The sequence below is a fragment of the Pogoniulus pusillus genome, chromosome 32 (genome assembly GCF_015220805.1).
Source record: "Pogoniulus pusillus isolate bPogPus1 chromosome 32, bPogPus1.pri, whole genome shotgun sequence".
NCBI lineage: Eukaryota > Metazoa > Chordata > Aves > Piciformes > Lybiidae > Pogoniulus > Pogoniulus pusillus.
Window position 1 is genome coordinate 12,935,027 of NC_087295.1, and position 18,327 is coordinate 12,953,353.

At 48.1% G+C, this 18,327-nt stretch overlaps 1 long non-coding RNA gene across 1 annotated transcript in view; it reads right to left on the minus strand.

Annotated features, from left to right (window-relative positions):
• Positions 1 to 14,189: 14,189 nt before the first annotated feature.
• Positions 14,190 to 18,327, minus strand: part of LOC135189436 (uncharacterized) — a 28,777-nt gene continuing 24,639 nt past the window's right edge. Inside the window, exon 3 of the long non-coding RNA XR_010308079.1 lies at positions 14,190 to 14,647. This is a non-coding gene — a long non-coding RNA (uncharacterized LOC135189436). The remainder of the gene's footprint in view (positions 14,648 to 18,327) is intronic.

The following is an 18,327-nucleotide window of genomic DNA, read 5'->3' on the forward strand; positions in this document are numbered from 1 at the left end:
ATAAAGAACTGGCTTGGTGTGTGCACCCAAAGAGTGGCTGTCAATGGCTCCATGGCCAAGTGGAGGTCAGTGACAAGTGGAGTCCCTCAGGGATCAGTCCTGGGACTGATGTTCAACATCTTTGTGGGTGCCATGGACAGAGACATTGAGTGCAGCCTCAGCAAGTTTGCTGACCACACCAAGCTGTGTGGTGCAGCAGCCAGGCTGGAGGGCAGGGATCTGTCCAGAAGGACCTGGACGGGCTGCAGAGGTGAGTACAAGCCAACCTCAGGAGGCTCAACAAGACCAAGTGCAAGGTCCTGCATCTGAGTCAGGGCAATCCCCAGCACAACTCCAGGCTGGGCAGTGAGTGGCTGGAGAGCAGCCCTGAGGAGAGGGACTTAGGGGTGGAACATGAGAAGTTCATGCACCCCCAGAGCCCAGAGAGCAACTCTGTTATCTATGTTTGTGTTCTTGTTATGCATCTCAGCAAGCCTATGAGTGCAGCAGACATCCCCACTGTTCCCTTTTCACAGCCTAACATCTAATTCTTCTCACCAAAACAGTCCAGCTAGGCTCTAACTAGCCCAGCTCACAGGCAAAAAGCAGCACTCTGGCCACTACCTTGTGTCTGTTTGCTACCTCCATTGACCTCTCCTTTTGCTACCCCAGAAATAAAAGCGAACCAAAAGAACTGCCTCCCCGGAGGGGCCAGTGTTAAAGAGCTTCAGAAGGGATGTCATTGATCATGCCCTGCTGTTCAGCTGCAGGAACACCTCCCTTCCTGCAATGCCATCCGATTGTGTGTGTGTGTGTGGGGGGGATGCTACTCTTTCACCTCAAGCCAAAAATGTGGGAGGTCGAGAAAGGACAGACAGATGTGGCAGATGTAGCAACTTTACTATGTCTGGGAAGCATGAGGAACAGACATGTGTTTTATAGCCCCCGCCTGTGTGCCTGGGAAGGTTAGAAGGAAAGGGGGGGGGCTATGCTAAACCACTTCAGCTGCTCCCCATGTAGTTATATCCTAAACTCTCCCACCCCAAATAAAGCCTCACCCTGAAGGTAAATAAGCTCAGAGCGTTGCCTTTTGTCACAAGCCACACACAGCAGACAGAGAAAGACAAACCTCTGCCTAAAGTGCAGCCCTGAATGAGAACTGTTCAGGGTTTGTGTTTGCTCTTAACTCACATGAACTATTCATGAAGAGGAAGAACAGAGGCTCCCAGCTTGCTTTGTGACAGCAATGAAAACATCAGGCAGAAGCTCTGGTGGAAAAGAAAGGACAGTTTAAAAGAACCCCCAAACATGTTACATAACTGTGCTGGATTTCCAAGGAAAACAGGGAGCCATGCAACAGATACTTACTGGCTGCAGAATTCCAGGGCTCTTTTTTATCATGCCCTCCAGGGCAGATTTCATATTTGCCAGACCCTTCCCCCTCCCACCCTTGCTAGTGAAAAACCAGCAGTGAAAATACCAGGAAATGGTCCTCAGCTGCCCTGATGCTTTTCATTTGCCTGGTGTCCAAGCTTTTGAACCCTTCCCCAGCCTCTCTGATCCACTCTTGTGGTGCTTTTGGCATTCCAGGAGCAGGCGAGGGATTGGAGCTTGCTCTCTGCCAGGCTTTTGTTACTTAGAGCCAAACTCGGGTCTGCAGGCTGGCTGCAAGGGGGAGGAAAAAAAACCAACAACCAAAAGCAAAACAAACAAATAAACGAACAAAATCAACTCCACACCACAACCCAAACCAACCAACCAACCAAAAAAAAACCCCAAACCCCCCAGCAAAAAGACCCCAGAAACTCAAAAAGAAACAACAAACCAGCAATGCTTTGCAGAACTGGGGACAGTTTGCACAAGCTGCTCCCTTCAAGTACCAAAAACCTTTGCCCTTGCAAGGCTGACTCCCCACTCCTAAACCTGGCTGCACCTGGGGGGGAATAACCAACTCCACCAGCACAGCCTGGGAGGTGATCTGCTGGAGAGCAGCTCTGTGGAGAGGGAGCTGGGGGTGCTGGTGGCTAACAAGTTACCATGGCACAGCAATGTGCCCTGGGGGTCAAGAAGGCCAATGGGATCCTGGGGTGTATTAGGCAGAGTGTGTCCAGCAGATCAAGGGAGGTTCTGCTCCCCCTCTACTCTGCCCTGCTGAGACCTCATCTTGAATACTGTGTTCAGTTTGGGGCTGCCCAGTTGAAGAGGGACAGGAATCTGCTGGAGAGGGTCCAGTGGAGGGCTAGGAGGATGATGAGGGGACTGAAGGGTATGGCTGAGGGACCTGGGGCTGCTTAGTCTGGAGAAGAGAAGACTGAGAGGGGATTTGATCAATGTTTATAAATATCTGAGGGCTGGAAGTCAGGAGAGGGGGGACAGGCTCTGCTCACTGCTGCCTGGGATAGGACAAGCAGCAATGGGTGTAAGTTGCAGCAAAAGAGGTTCTGCCTCAACACAAGTGGGAACTTCTTGACTGCAAGGGTCCCAGAGCACTGGCACAGGCTGCCCAGAGAGGTTGTGGAGTCTCCTTCTGTGGAGCCTTTCAAGGCCTGTCTGGATGTGTTCCTGTGTGATCTGTATTAGATAGGATTGTCCTGCTCTGGCAAGGGGGTTGGACTGGATGATCTCCTTGGGTCCCTTCCAACCTCTAGCATCCTGTGAGCCTGTGATCCTCTATCATCAAAGCCAGTGTATGATCACAGTGTATTGTTCTTATGTGTATGATCAAAAAGATCAAAAAAATCTCTTTCCAAATGCATCTGCTTGCTTACACCAAAGGCAAATGTGCTATAGTTTGAGGCTAACTGGAGTGTTTCAGTGAGAAAAATTAGATTACAGGCTGTGAAAAGGAAACAATGCTGATGTCTGCTTCACTCATAGGCTTGCTGAGATGTATAAAAACAAGAACAGAAGCACAGGTAAGACAGAGTGTGTGAGAGGCTCTGTTTGTCTGAGCCTGTGTTCCTCCCTGGGCTTCTCTGTGTAACTAATCCTTCTGCTTCTAACTCCCCTTGCCAATCCTCCAAGCTCACCTTGCACATAAGGCAATCTCTGGGATAAGGTAGAGGGGTGGGGAGAAGGTGGAAGGGTGGTTGGGAGTCCCTCCTGGGGGGCTCTGGTTTCTGGGAGGGCTGTTGTGCTTCTGTATGACTTTTGTCTTGTATACTCCTGTCCATAGCTGGAGATACTATAACCATCTGCTTGTATCTTGTGCTAAGCTGTGAATATAAAGCTTCATTCCTTAACTTTCCAGCCAGCTGAGTCTAGTCTGGGTGTTTTCATAGGAGTGGGGGGGGGGGGGGGAGTGGGCAACTCCCAGACCATTACAGCAAGATAGGAAAAGCTGTTTGATAGGTTTACTTTGTTCCTTTTCAAGACACAATCTGCACTCACAGGTGTTTAGCATTTATGGTGTCCCATGTGTTGTGGTGGTAAGATATTCAAGTCCACAGCAACACCACTAATCAAGACTTACACATGTATGAGAGTAAATGCACAAGAGGAGGATGCAGAGTAAAGTGAGATTGCAAAATGAAATGGAAGCAGCTTTTGGCAGACAAAGTCTATGAATTACACTGCAGGACCCAAACTGCAAGTGCCTGCCTGTCTGGGTAATGCTGCTCTGGAAGGAGGTTCCAGTGTGAGTGTGCTGGCAAATTAATTGCTGTTTATATTCATGTGTCCCTTTTGCAAAGCTGTCAAGTTGACTTCTTAGTGGTGGCAGCAGAAAGCCAGGAACAATGGGGCCTGATTAACTGTGAAGGCTGGAATCTTAACCTTTGAAAGTCACCATTCCTTTGTGCCCTGAAGTACAGAAGCAGATTTGTCTGTTTTGCTCTTTCTTGCCACCAATTCCCTTTCACAAGTGACAGCAAAAAAGGCTGGGAGGGCCCTTACCCTCTCCACACTTTGTCATCTTCAAGTGAACCCTAGTTGATACCAAGTCTTCATAGAATCATCCAGGTTGGAAGAGACCTCCAAGCTCATCCAGGCCAACCTAGCACCCAGCCCTACCCGGTCAACCAGACCATGGCACTAAGTGCCTCATCCAGTCTTCTTGCTGCTGCTGGAGCAGCAGTGCCAGGGGCATTCAGCTGCTACTGCTAGAGCAGCAATGCCAGGGGCATTTGGTTGCTGCTGCTAGACAGCAATGCCAGGGGTGTTTAGTTGCTACTGCTAGAGCAGCAATGCCAGGGGCATTTGGTTGCTGCTGCTAGACAGCAATGCCAGGGGTGTTTAGTTGCTACTGCTAGAGCAGCAATGCCAGGGGCATTCTGCTGCTACTGCTAGAGCAGCAATGCCAGAGGCATTCTGTTGCTACTGCTAGAGCAGCAATGCCAGGGGTGTTTAGTTGCTGCTGCTAGAGCAGCAATGCCAGGGGCATTTAGTTGCTACTGCTAGAGCAGCAATGCCAGGGGCATTCATAGAATCAATAGAATCAACCAGGTTGGAAGAGACCTCCAAGCTCATCCAGGCCAACCTAGCACCCAGCCCTATCCAGTCAACTAGACCATGGCAGTGAGTGCCTCATCCAGTCTTCTTACTGCTGCTAGAGCAGCAGTGCCAGGAGCATTTAGTTGCTACTGCTAAAGCAGCAATGCCAGGAGCATTTAGTTGCTACTGCTAGAGCAGCAGTGCCAGGGACATTCTGTTGCTACTGCTAGAGCAGCAATGCCAGGGGCATTTGGTTGCTGCTGCTAGACAGCAATGCCAGGGGTGTTTAGTTGCTACTGCTAGAGCAGCAATGCCAGGGGCATTCAGTTGCTGCTGCTAGAGCAGCAATGCCAGGGACATTCAGCTGCTACTGCTAGAGCAGCAGTGCCAGGGGCATTTAGTTGCTGCTGCTAGAGCAGTAATGCCAGGGGCATTTAGTTGCTACTGCTAAAGCAGCAATGCCAGGGGCATCCATAGAATCAATAGAATCAACCAGGTTGGAAGAGACCTCCAAGCTCAGCCAGGCCAACCTAGCACCCAGCCCTATCCAGTCAACCAGACCATGGCACTAAGTGCCTCATCCAGTCTTCTTACTGCTGCTAGAGCTGCAGTGCCAGGAGCATTTAGTTGTTACTGCTAGAGCAGCAATGCCAGGGGTGTTTAGTTGCTACTGCTAGAGCAGCAATGCCAACATTCCCTTGGTTACTTTAACCTGAGCTATTGCAATTTCTGGGACTCCATCAGAAAGCAAAATGTTTTAGGCCTTTTTGCACATGCTTGAAATCTAGGAATCAAGCAATGTGAAGAATGAGTTTTCCATCTCATGCAGGTCAAAGTGTGCAGGTTTCTTCTCAGCAGAAACAAACCCTGGTTTTAATCCCCAGCACTGAAGTTCATGAAACATAAATCATACTTGAAAATAAAAAGCTAAATTCCTGAGCTAAGATGTCTGAAGTCAGAACTGCACTTGCCAAATCAAAACTCCCAAGGCAACTACCTACATTGATGAATCACTTATTTTTAAATGTAGCCATGTGTCCTTACACAGCAGGGCTTTGGCAAAGTTTTACCTTCTGGCTTTGCACTAAACATTTTCTTGTCTTAGGTTGTTAAGGATGCCAAGAGTGACTCAAAATCACTGATCATAGGGAAATCAAATGTTTGCAGCTAAACTACACCTAAACCAAAACCAATTTAGTATTTTCAAACATTTAAAGATATTTTTTTCCCCAGGTAGCCTAAGAGAAGGAGAGGAACTTTGTTGAGTGCCTCTACAGCCCAAGAAGAAACAACCCCCTCCAAGTGTCCCTGCAAACTCCTTCGTGTGGCTAACATCACTCAGGCAAGCTTCACATTAGGGGGTCACATCCTGCATGTGGAAGGGTGGTTGGGAGCCCCTCCTGGGGGACTCTGGTTTCTGGGGGGGCTGCTGTGCTTCTGCATTACTTTTCACTTGTGTGTTTCTGTCTTTAGCTGTAGATATTATAAATACCTGCTTGTATATTGTGCTGAGCTGTAAATACAAAGCCTCATTCTTTAATCTCCAGCTTGGCTGAGTCTAGTCTGGGTGATTTTCTTAAGTGCAGGGGGGCAGGGAGCACCCAAACCATCACATGAACTTTGAACACTTCTTTCTCAAAACCAATCCACAGGAATTCGTTTTGTGTGCAGAACTGTGTGCAACTCTGGAGTCCCCTACCCCTACACAAGAAGGACATGGAACTGTTGGAGCCAGTCCAGAGGAGGCCACGAAGGTAATCAGAGGGCTGCAGCAGCTCTGCTATGAGGCCAGCCATGTGTCCTTACACAGCAGGGCTTGGGCAAAGTTTCACCTTCTAGCTTTGCACTAAACATTTTCTTGTCTTAGGTTGTTAAGGATGCCAAGAGTGACTCAAGATCCTAGGGAAACCAAGTGTTTGCAGCTAACCTACATCTAAACCAAACCCAACAAAACCAAAACCAATTTAGTATTTTCAAACATTTAAAAGTATTTTTTTCCCCCCCAGGTAGCCTAACAGAAGGAGAGGAACTTTGTTGAGTGCCTCTACAACCCAAGAAGAAACAAGCCCCTCCAAGTGTCCCTGCAAACTCCTTCATGTGGCTAACATCACTCAGGCAAGCTTCACATTAGGGGGTCACATCCTGCATCCCTTGTCCAGCCAAAAGCTCATTGTAGTTGCCCTGCAATGCTGAATGACCAGATTCTCAGCATGTTTAGATATCTGCTTGAGTGCAAATAGTAAGCAACATATGGAAGTGAGTTTGTATTTCTTTGTTCAGTTGTCATCAAAGATAGATTGGGGTCAACCACCTAAGACTTATGTTCATTCCAGTGGTTAATAGAGGCTATGTTTTTCCCTTCATGCCTGTATTTAAACCAAGTGAAAAGAATGAAAGGAGGTAATAAAGCAACTAAGTCTGTAGAGAGTAGCTTTGCTGCATCTCTTCTGGGGGAAAAAAAATGTGTTTGGAAGCTAATAAAAACAATTCCAGCAAACAGAAGGATGAAATGCAAAAGAGGAGAAGAAAACTATTTAAGTGCTCTGTTTCCTTCTCAGTAGTCAGCCAGTTGGGGTTTATTGGTGGCCACAAGTAGACACTTGTAAAACTTTTACCACTAAGGAAGGCTTAGACCTGAAAATTAGACAACATGTTAAGATGCTTCATTTTAATCACCCCAAATTTTGTACTGAGCCTGGTGGCTTGATATTTTGTGGGGCTGGCTTGATATTTTGTGGGGCTGGCTTGTGAGGCTGGCTTGATATTTTGTGGGGCTGGCTTGTGGGGCTGGCTTGATATTTTGTGAGGCTGGCTTGGTATTTTGTGGGGCTGGCTTGTGAGTCTGGCTTGATATTTTGTGAGGCTGGCTTGATATTTTGTGGGGCTGGCTTGTGGGGCTGGCTTGTGGGGCTGGCTTGTGAGGCTGGCTTGATATTTTGTGAGGCTGGCTTGATATTTTGTGGGGCTGGCTTGTGAGGCTGGCTTGATATTTTGTGAGGCTGGCTTGATATTTTGTGGGGCTGGCTTGATATTTTGTGAGGCTGGCTTGATATTTTGTGAGGCTGGCATAAGACCACAGCATCTTTCACACAAGAAATGCACAGAGGTTTAATCAATCAGTGTTTCCCACAGCACTCTGAAAACTCCAAATGGAAAAGGAAAAGGAAAGGCTCTGTGAAAACACTAATAAGTTGTTCTCATAAATTGTGCTAGTTTGAGCCTGGCTGGGATATATGGTGAGAAGAATTAGACTATAGGCTGTGAAAAGGAAACAATGCTGATGTCTGCTGCACTCGTAGGCTTGCTGAGATGGGTAAGAATAAGAACACAAACGTAGACAGCAGAGTCTCTCTCTGGACAACACCCAGCACCCCTCCCTGTGCATTAATTTAGCATACCAACTGTGCAGAGCTGCATTTAGCATCAGCCATGGACAGTTTGCTTCTTTGATTTTGATGTGCATATTTCCTCTGAAGAAGAAATGAGGGTTTATGCTCTGGGAATATTCCCACAAGAAAGATTAGAAGCTGATTGTACCTGCTGTGCTTCTGCTAGCACAAGTGGTGTTTAAATGAATGGGAAATGGTGTGATCTGTAGCATAGCTGCTTGCTGCATGAGACTCACTTAGTAGCATCTCACTCTCGTGCCTGAAAAAGCCACATGTACAGGCCAGCATTGTGGAAGCACAGGAAGGCAGAATCCATCCCTCTATTAGTGTTATGGATGATGCAAGGTGTAAGAAAGAACAGGAGCCAGCAGTGCCCAGGCAGCTGAACAGGAGCCAGCAGTGTGCCCAAGCAGTTGAACAGGAGCCAGCAGTGCCCAGGCAGGTGAACAGGAGCCAGCAGTGTGCCCAAGCAGTTGAACAGGAGCCAGCAGTGCCCAGGCAGCTGAACAGGAGCCAGCAGTGTGGCCAGGCAGCTGAACAGGAGCCAGCAGTGCCCAGGCAGCTGAACAGGAGCCAGCAGTGTGCCCAGGCAGCTGAACAGGATCCAGCAGTGCCCCGGCAGCTGAACAGGAGCCAGCAGTGTGCCCAGGCAGCTGAACAGGAGCCAGCAGTGCCCCGGCAGCTGAACAGGAGCCAGCAGTGCCCAGGCAGCTGAACAGGAGCCAGCAGTGTGCCCAGGCAGCTGAACAGGATCCAGCAGTGCCCCGGCAGCTGAACAGGAGCCAGCAGTGTGCCCAGGCAGCTGAACAGGAGCCAGCAGTGCCCAGGCAGCTGAACAGGAGCCAGCAGTGTGCCCAGGCAGCTGAACAGGATCCAGCAGTGCCCCGGCAGCTGAACAGGAGCCAGCAGTGTGCCCAGGCAGCTGAACAGGAGCCAGCAGTGCCCCGGCAGCTGAACAGGAGCCAGCAGTGCCCAGGCAGCTGAACAGGAGCCAGCAGTGTGCCCAGGCAGCTGAACAGGATCCAGCAGTGCCCCGGCAGCTGAACAGGAGCCAGCAGTGTGCCCAGGCAGCTGAACAGGAGCCAGCAGTGCCCCGGCAGCTGAACAGTTCAAGATGGACATAGAAATGCTTGAGAGAGTCCAGCACAGAACCACAAAGATGGTGAAGGGAATAGAACATCTCTGACTATATAAGGTCTACTTTATAATCATAGAATCATAGAATCAAACAGGTTGGAAGAGACCTCCAAGCTCATCCAGTCCAACCTTGCACCCAGCCCTGTCCAGTCAACCAGACCATGGCACTAAGTGCCTCATCCAGGCTTTGCTTCAACACCTCCAGGGATGTTGACTCCACCACCTCCCTGGGCAGCCCATTCCAATGGCAAACTGGAATTTAATAAGAAGCCATTAAGAGCTAATTAACATCAGGAGTTGACTTTTTCCCCAACACTTCTGTCTTTTAAGAAGAATAAGACCACCTACTCAGAGAGCAGTCACTCATCTGCAGTATTTCTATTACAAATAGGAAGAAGGTTTAAGCTAATTCAGAAAAAGATAATGAAATGATTAAAAACAGATCTAAGGTTCTGTACAACATTCTCTTCTCCCAGGCAAGAAGCAGCAGAACAAGGGGGGACAGTCTCAAGCTGTGCCAGGGGAGGTCTAGGCTGGATGTTAGGAGGAAGTTGTTGTCAGAGAGAGTGATTGGCATTGGAATGGGCTGCCCAGGGAGGTGGTGGAGTCACCATCCCTGGAGGTGTTGAAGCAAAGCCTGGCTGAGGCACTTAGTGCCATGGTCTGGTTGATTGGCTAGGGCTGGGTGCTAGGTTGGGCTGGATGATCTTGGAGGTCTCTTCCAACCTGCTTGATTCTATGATTCCATGATTCTATGACTAAGAGCCCAAACTCTCTCAGCCTGTCCTCATAGCAGAGCTGCTGCAGCCCTCTGAGCATCCTCCTGGCCCTCCTCTGCACTGACTCCAACAGTTCCATGTCCTTCTTGTGTTGGGGGCTCCAGAACTGCACACAGAACTCCAGGTGGGGTCTGAGGAGAGTAGAGCCAAGGGGCAGAATCCCCTCTCTTGCCCTGCTGCCCACACTGCTCTTGCTGCAGCCCAGCACAGGGTTGCTGTCTGGACTGCACTCACACTGCAGGCTCCTGTGGAGCTTTTCATCAGCCCAGACCTCCTCTGCAGGATTAGACATGCTGGAACTAGAAAGGGCAAGAATGTAGCACAGGACCACTGGTAAGAGAAAGATTTAGAAATGGCAGGAGGCTGGGCACTCTCTGTTCGTGCTCCCATCCTTCCAAACAGAGCTGTTGATGTGCACATGGGCACTGGCTGAGGGAGCCTCCTCTGACACTGCCAACAAAACCTGCATTATGTTGCCTTATTTGTATTCCAGCTCTGTGGAAGGACTTGAAACACTGAACTAGAAGCACTAAGTAGAATGGTTCAGATTAGCTGTATTCCAGGTTTGTGGAAGGACTTGAAACACTGAACCAGAAGAACTAATCAGAATGGTTCAGATAATTTGTGTTCCAAGTTTGTGGAAGGACTTGGAACACTGCTTGCTCTTTATGGCTTTTAGGGATGCTTGCTTTCTACTGCTTCCTATTGCTTTTAGGGATGCTTGCTTTCTATTGCTTTTAGGGGTGCTTGCTCTCTATTGCTTTTAGGGATGCTTGCTCTCTGTTGCTTTTAGGGGTGCTTGCTCTCTATTGCTTTTAGGGATGCTTGCTCTCTATTGCTTTTAGGGGTGCTTGCTCTCTATTGCTTTTAGGGATGCTTGCTCTCTATTGCTTTTAGGGGTGCTTGCTCTCTGTTGCTTTTAGGGATGCTTGCTTTCTATTGCTTTTAGGGATGCTTGCTCTCTATTGCTTTTAGGGATGCTTGCTCTCTATTGCTTTTAGGGATGCTTGCTCTCTATTGCTTTTAGGGATGCTTGCTCTCTATTGCTTTTAGGGATGCTTGCTCTCTATTGCTTTTAGGGGTACTTGCTCTCTATTGCTTTTAGGGGTGCTTGCTCTCTATTGCTTTTAGGGATGCTTGCTCTCTATTGCTTTTAGGGATGCTTGCTCTCTATTGCTTTTAGGGGTGCTTGCTCTCTATTGCTTTTAGAGGTGCTTGCTCTCTATTGCTTTTAGGGATGCTTGCTCTCTATTGCTTTTAGAGGTGCTTGCTCTCTGTGGCTTTTAGGGATGCTTGCTCTCTGTTGCTTTTAGGGGTGCTTGCTTTCTATTCCTTTTAGGGATGCTTGCTCTCTATTCCTTTTAGGGATGCTTGCTCTCTATTGCTTTTAGGGATGCTTGCTCTCTATTCCTTTTAGGGATGCTTGCTCTCTATTCCTTTTAGGGATGCTTGCTTTCTACTGCTTCCTGTTGCTTTTAGGGGTGCTTGCTCTCTATTGCTTTTAGGGATGCTTGCTCTCTGTTGCTTTTAGGGATGCTTGCTTTCTATTCCTTTTAGGGATGCTTGCTCTCTACTGCTTTTAGGGGTGCTTGCTCTCTATTGCTTTTAGGGATGCTTGCTCTCTATTCCTTTTAGGGATGCTTGCTCTCTATTGCTTTTAGGGATGCTTGCTCTCTGTTGCTTTTAGGGATGCTTGCTTTCTATTCCTTTTAGGGATGCTTGCTCTCTACTGCTTTTAGGGGTGCTTGCTCTCTATTGCTTTCAGGGATGCTTGCTCTCTATTCCTTTTAGGGATGCTTGCTCTCTATTCCTTTTAGGGATGCTTGCTCTCTACTGCTTTTAGGGGTGCTTGCTCTCTATTGCTTTTAGGGATGCTTGCTCTCTATTCCTTTTAGGGATGCTTGCTTTCTATTGCTTGTAGGGGTGCTTGCTCTCTATTGCTTTTAGGGATGCTTGCTCTCTATTCCTTTTAGGGATGCTTGCTTTCTATTGCTTTTAGGGGTGCTTGCTCTCTATTGCTTTTAGGGATGCTTGCTCTCTATTCCTTTGGAATCTTGCTTTCTATTCCTTTTAGGGGTGCTTGCTCTCTATTCCTTTTAAGGATGCTTGCTTTCTATTGCTTTTAGGGATGCTTCCTTTCTGTTGCTTTTTGTAGTGTGGGGCTTTTTTTCCTTCCTATATTTCTGCCTGTGCTGTCTGATGTCCATAAAAGGAGACCCAGGAGAAGTATTTAAATAGCTTTGCAGTGCCTCATGGCTGGGTAGCACTTCCAGAACTCCAGACTTCCTGAAATGTAATACTTTCCAGACTGCATAACTGTTTGGTTGGGCTCAGTATGAAAGAAGGCCTCTAAAGGAAGTCAATGAGCACAGAGTTCTTGCTTCCCTCCTCCCAGGTGTTCCACAGAGCGATTGAGGGAGGCATTTTTGCTGTATAAGCATTGAATTTAACTACAGTATTTGTTTTATGTAGACAGCAAAAGCATCCAAACAACAAATTACTAATAGCAGAAATGTCATGTGTGAGTCTGCACAGCTTAGGGGAATGGAAAGTGTGAGGGGTCAGTTGTATGAGCGATTGCAGCCATGGCAAAATGTTCCTCAGGAGGGAGATACCCAGAGCTGAAGCTGACTGTACAAGAGCAGCTCTTCCTTGCTTCTCCTCCAGTATTCATGCTGCATGCACTACCCACTGGCACTTGATTTCTCAGCAAGGAAAATCAGATCAGTTCTCCTTAATTTAATAAGAACTGTGTGCTCCTCTGACACTGGAACAGGCAGAGGAAAAGCAACAATGTGTTCTTTTAATCCATTCTCCTATTACAATGCAAACACCTTTTGCCTGCTTCTCCATCTATCTGCATCACTATCCATCATCAACTCTCTTCTCCTGTCCTCTCCAAATTCCTTTCATGGTAAATGAAACCAGAAGTATTTTTCAGCTCTGAAAATTGGACCTCTGCCTCAACTAAACAGTCTGTCCCCTAGCTAAGGATTCTAATTTATGACTTTTGGGCCATTGCTTGTGTCCTTTGGGGAGCTCCAATGCATAAATTAGACCTCTTTGTATCAGCAGCTAGCTGAAAAGCTGACATCCTCCCAGTGTCCCTGCACACATTTACTGATCAAGTACAGCCATGCACTGAAGTGTTCTTACTGACATCTATACTGACACAGCTTAGGTCTCCTCAGCAAACAAACTATGGCACCAAGCTGGAAGCAGGTGTTGATCTGTTGCAGAGTAGGAGAGCCCTGCAGAGGGACCTGGCCAGGCTGGATGGGTGGGCAGAGGCCAATGGGATGAGACTGAACAAGGCCAAGTGCAGGGTTCTGCACTTTGGCCACAACAACCTCAAGCAGCACTACAGGCTGGGGACAGAGTGGCTGAGAGCAGCCAGGAAGAAAGGGACCTGGGGGTGCTGGGAGAGAGTAGCTGAAGATGAGGCAGCAGTGTGCACAGGTGGGCAAGAGAGCCAATGGCATCCTGGCCTGGCTCAGGAGCAGTGTGGCCAGCAGGACAAGGGAGGTTCTTGTGCCCCTGTGCTCAGCACTGCTCAGGCCACACCTTGAGTGCTGTGTCCAGTTCTGGGCTCCTCAAGTCAGGAGAGATGTTGAGGTGCTGGAAGGTGTCCAGAGAAGGGCAATGAAGCTGGTGAGGGGCCTGGAGCACAGCCCTGTGAGGAGAGGCTGAGGGAGCTGGGGGTGTGCAGCCTGCTGTGAGGACAGACTGAAAGAGTTGGGGCTGTGCAGGCTGCAGAAGAGGAGGCTCCCAGGTGACCTTCTTGTGGCCTTCCAGGATCTGAAGGGGGCTACAAAAAAGCTGGGGAGGGACTTTTTAGGCTCTCAGGGAGTGGCAGGCCTGTGGGGAATGGAGCAGAGCTGGAGATGGGTAGGTTCAGGCTGGATGTGAGGAGGAAGTTGTTGAGCATGAGAGTGGTGAGAGGCTGGAATGGGTTGCCCAGGGAGGTGGTTGAGGCCAGGCTGGCTGAGGCTGTGTGCAGCCTGCTCTAGGGTAGGGTGTCCCTGGGCATGTCAGGGGGGTTGGAACTGGCTGATCCTTGTGGTCCCTTCCAACCCTGACTGATTCTATGAATCAGGTTGGAAAAGATGTCCAAATGGGAGCTGAAGAAAGAATCATAGAATCATAGAATCAACCAGGTTGGAAGAGACCTCCAAGATCATCCAGCCCAACCTAGCACCCAGCCCTAGCCAATCAACCAGACCATGGCACTAAGTGCCCCATGAAGTCTTTTCTTGAACACCTCCAGGGACAGCAACTCGACCGCCTCCCTGGGCAGCCCATTCCAATGCCAACCACTCTCTCTGTGAGGATTCTGTGTTTCCATGATTCTAGGCATGAAGTAAGATGCATGGCAGCTGTTGGCTCCTGCTTTGCTGCAGCCACTTTCCACCGGTCACCTGGAGAAGAAATCTCATCAGCGTGATGTTTAATCAAGCAGCCACGAAACAACGAGTGATGAATGGAGTTTCATTCCCTGCACAGGCTTACACTGATGCTAGCTAAGCAGAAAAAGATTTTTCTGCCTCAGACAGAAATATTTCTCAAGGCTTTCACTTAACTTTGATCCCTTTGCTTTGGTTATAAATCTCCTGATAAATGGTTCCTCGTTTCCCCTCCCCGCAGTAACTCCAGGATTTAATACAAAGCATTGTCCTTTTGTTTTTCATGGATTGTTTTTGTTTGGCATGAGTGGAATTTAACCCAAAAAAAAAAAAAAAAGAATTTAATTAAAAAAGATGTGCTCCCTGCTCTCAGATTCAACAAGCTGGCACAAAATTCCCCAGCACGAAAGACAGACTTCATCCCTAGGCTTTATATGTGAAAATCTACTGCTTCTGGGACTTGTGTGCTCTGTAGGTTTTGTTCCTATCTTCTGGGTTAAGGTCTTCCAAAAGTTCTCACTGGATCAGTCTGGAAAAGGAACATAATGGAATTACCAGGCTTAACTGGCACAATTCAGCACACACATTGATGATGTTAATAATGAGCTCTGTGGTAAAGGGTTGGACTTGATGATCTGTGAGGTCTCTTCCAACCTTGATGATACTGGGATACTGTGATACTGTGATGGATTGAGTAGAAGAGGAGGCCACACCTTGAGCATTGCATCCAGTTCTAGGCTCCTCAATTCAAGAGACATGTTGAGGTACAGGAATGATCATCTGGTTCCAACCCCCCTGCCATGCCCAGGGACACCCTACCCTAGAGCAGGCTGCACACAGCCTCAGCCAGCCTGGCCTCAAACACCTCCAGCCATGGGGCCTCAACCACCTCCCTGGGCAACCCATTCCAGCCTCTCACCACTCTCACTGTAAGGAACCCTTTCCTAACATCTAATTTGAATCTCCCCTCTGCCAGTTTAAACCCAGAGTCCCAATGCTCCTATCTTCCCTTCCAGGGTACATTTCAGCTCTTGTCAAATTCTGAGTTGAGCCTTTTCAAATCACTTGGAAGCTTGCTGTTAACTGCACCCTGCTTGTGGTCTGTGTGAGTATGTGAACACAGGTCTAGAGGCAGCCTCTGCAGTGCAGGGAATTATTTGCATGGGGGAGATTTCCTTCACTTAGCCAGGCAATAAGGAACCAAAAATGAGCATCAACACCTACTCCAGTTGAGAATTTCTTGAGCTAACTTGCAGCTCATAAGTTTCATTCCATTTTCCTCCAAGGCTTCCCACTATAGCAACTGAAGTATTACCTTTATATAGGTATTTATATAGGTATATATATAAGTATTTATATCTAGGCATATATTTATATAGGTATATATAGATAGGTATTTATATAGGTATATATATAAGTATTTATATCTAGGCATATATTTATATAGGTATATATATATAGGTATATATATATATTATATATATATATATATATATATATTTATATAGGTATATATATATAGGTATTTATATATAGATATTATATATAGGTAATTATCAGGAGCAGTGTGGCCAGCAGGACAAGGGAGCTTTTTCTGCCCCTGTGCTCAGCACTGCTCAGGACACACCTTGAGTGCTGTGTCCAGTTCTGGGCTCCTCCATTCAAGAGAGATGTTGAGGTGCTGGAAGGTGTCCAGAGAAGGGCAAGGAAGCTGGTGAGGGGCCTGGAGCACAGCCCTGTAAAGAGAGGCTGAGGGAGCTGGGGGTGTGCAGCCTGCAGAAGAGGAGGCTCAGGGCAGAGCTCATTGCTGTCTACAACTCCCTGCAGGGAGGCTGTAGCCAGGTGGGGTTGGTCTCTTCTCCCAGGCAAGCAGCAATAGAACAAGGGGACACAGTCTCAAGTTGTGGCAGGGGAGGTCTAGGCTGGATGTTAGGAGGAAGTTGTTGTCAGAGAGAGTGATTGGCATTGGAATGGGCTGCCCAGGGAGGTGGTGGAGTCACCACCCCTGTTGGTGTTCAAGAAAAGCCTGAGGCACTTCACAGGATCACAGGATGATCACAGAATGTTAGGGGTTGGAGGGGACCCAAGGAGATCATCGAGTCCAACCCCCCTACCCGAGCAGGACAATCCTATCTAACACTATCTAACACTTAGTGCCATGGTCTGGTTGACTGGACAGGGCTGGGTGCTAGGTTGGACTGGCTGAGCTTGGAGGTCTCTTCCAACCTGGTTGATGCTATGATTCTATGATTCTAAGTGGACTAGTTCATTCAACCTGGATATCACCCTCTGAACAGTGAGTCCCCCACAAAGATCTCAAAGCAAGTACTTCAGAGAGACCCACAAAATACAACACTGTGTGGCTGGTGGCAGAGTTTGATCTGGATCCACTCCTTACAAAGAGGAAGGGTCTGACAGCTCTCTATTGTCAGTCGAAGCCCCAGGAGCCTGGAATCAATTCCTTTCCCTTGGTTCAAAATAGCCTCGATTTGATGTGCTTCCAGGCATGCTACAAAAGCTATTTGTTTGCTGAAGAGGGGGTGGGAGCACTGGGCATTTGGAGGCAAGAAGCTCTCCTGGAATGTCTCTCTTCCCTCTGCCAGCTGGCTAAGGGAAGCTCCTCTGGCCATGTAGCCACTGGAGGCTTGTGGCTGGCAAATCAATTCATCCACAGGACACTTGGGAACAAATCTCAAGGTGCACAAGGGGCTGGCATGGATCTTTTTATTCAAGGTGAAGATGAAGAAATCAATCCAGTGGGGGGAAAAATTGTTTAAGCAATTGTAAACAGAAGACAGATTTTGAAAGATCATAGACAACTCCTGGGAAAGCAAAGGAAGTAAAATGAACGGTAACAGACATTTTGCCAGTGAAGTTTTCCAGGGTGTTTCATTATGTCAGGAGAAAAGAGAAAGCAAAGCCATGAAGAGACTGTGAAGGCCTGAAATGAGAAGAGAGAGGGTCCAGCAGAGGGCTGTGAGGATGATGAGGGGACTGGAGGGCATGGCCTATGAGGAGAGGCTGAGGGACCTGGGGCTGCTTAGTCTGGAGAAGAGAAGAATCATAGAATCATAGAATCAAGCAGGTTGGAAGAGACCTCCAAGCTCATCCAGCACAACCTAGCACCCAGCCCTAGCCAGTCAACCAGACCATGGCACTAAGTGCCCCATCCAGGATTTGCTTCAACACCTCCAGGGATGGTGACTCCACCACCTCCCTGGGCAGCCCATTCCAATGCCAATCACTCTCTCTGACAACAACTTCCTCCTAACATCCAGCCTAGACCTACCCCGGCACAACTTGAGACTGTGTCCCCTTCTTCTGGTGCTGGTTGCCTGGGAAGAGACAGGGAGAGAGCTGAAGGTTATTTAGGAGAGCTGTAGCTTTATCATACCAGAGGACATGTCTTTAAAGTCCAAACAGAAGGATGTTTCCAGGCAAAAATAATTCAGTTAAAGGACTAAGATGCCAAAGTCTTAATCTCTTCTATCCTATGTTCAAGTCCACATTAAAGAATCAAAGAATTAATCAGGGAGGAAAAGACCTTCAAGATCATCGAGTCCAACCTAACACCTAACACCTTCTAATTAACTAAGCCATGGCACTAAGTGCCTCATCCAGCCTCCTCTTAAACACCTCCAGCGATGGTGCCTCCACCACCTCCCTGGGCAGCCCATTCCAATGCCAATCACTCTTTCCATAAAGAACTTCTTCCTAACATCCAGCATAAACCTGCCCTGGCTCAGCCTGAGGCTGTGTCCTCTTGTTCTGTCACTGGGTGCCTAGGAGAAGAGCCCAACCTCACCTGGCTACAACCTCCCTTCAGGTAGCTGTAGACAGCAATGAGCTCTGCCCTGAGCCTCCTCTTCTGCAGGCTGCACACCCCCAGCTCCCTCAGCCTCTCCTCACAGGGCTGTGCTCCAGGCCCCTCACCAGCCTTGCTGCCCTTCTCTGGACACCTTCCAGCACCTCAACATCTCTCTTGAACTGAGGAGCCCAGAACTGGACACAGCACTCAAGATGTGTCCTGAGCAGTGCTGAGCACAGGGGCAGAATAACCTCCTTGAAAGACCTAAGTTGTTTCTTTGAGATGGTGCCATGCAGAAGCTCAGAAGATGAAGCTCTTCTCTACAGGTGTTGAAGATAACTCAAGTAAGGTGTAGAAAATGAGGAAATAAAGAGTAGTATAACTTGTATGGACTCACAGAA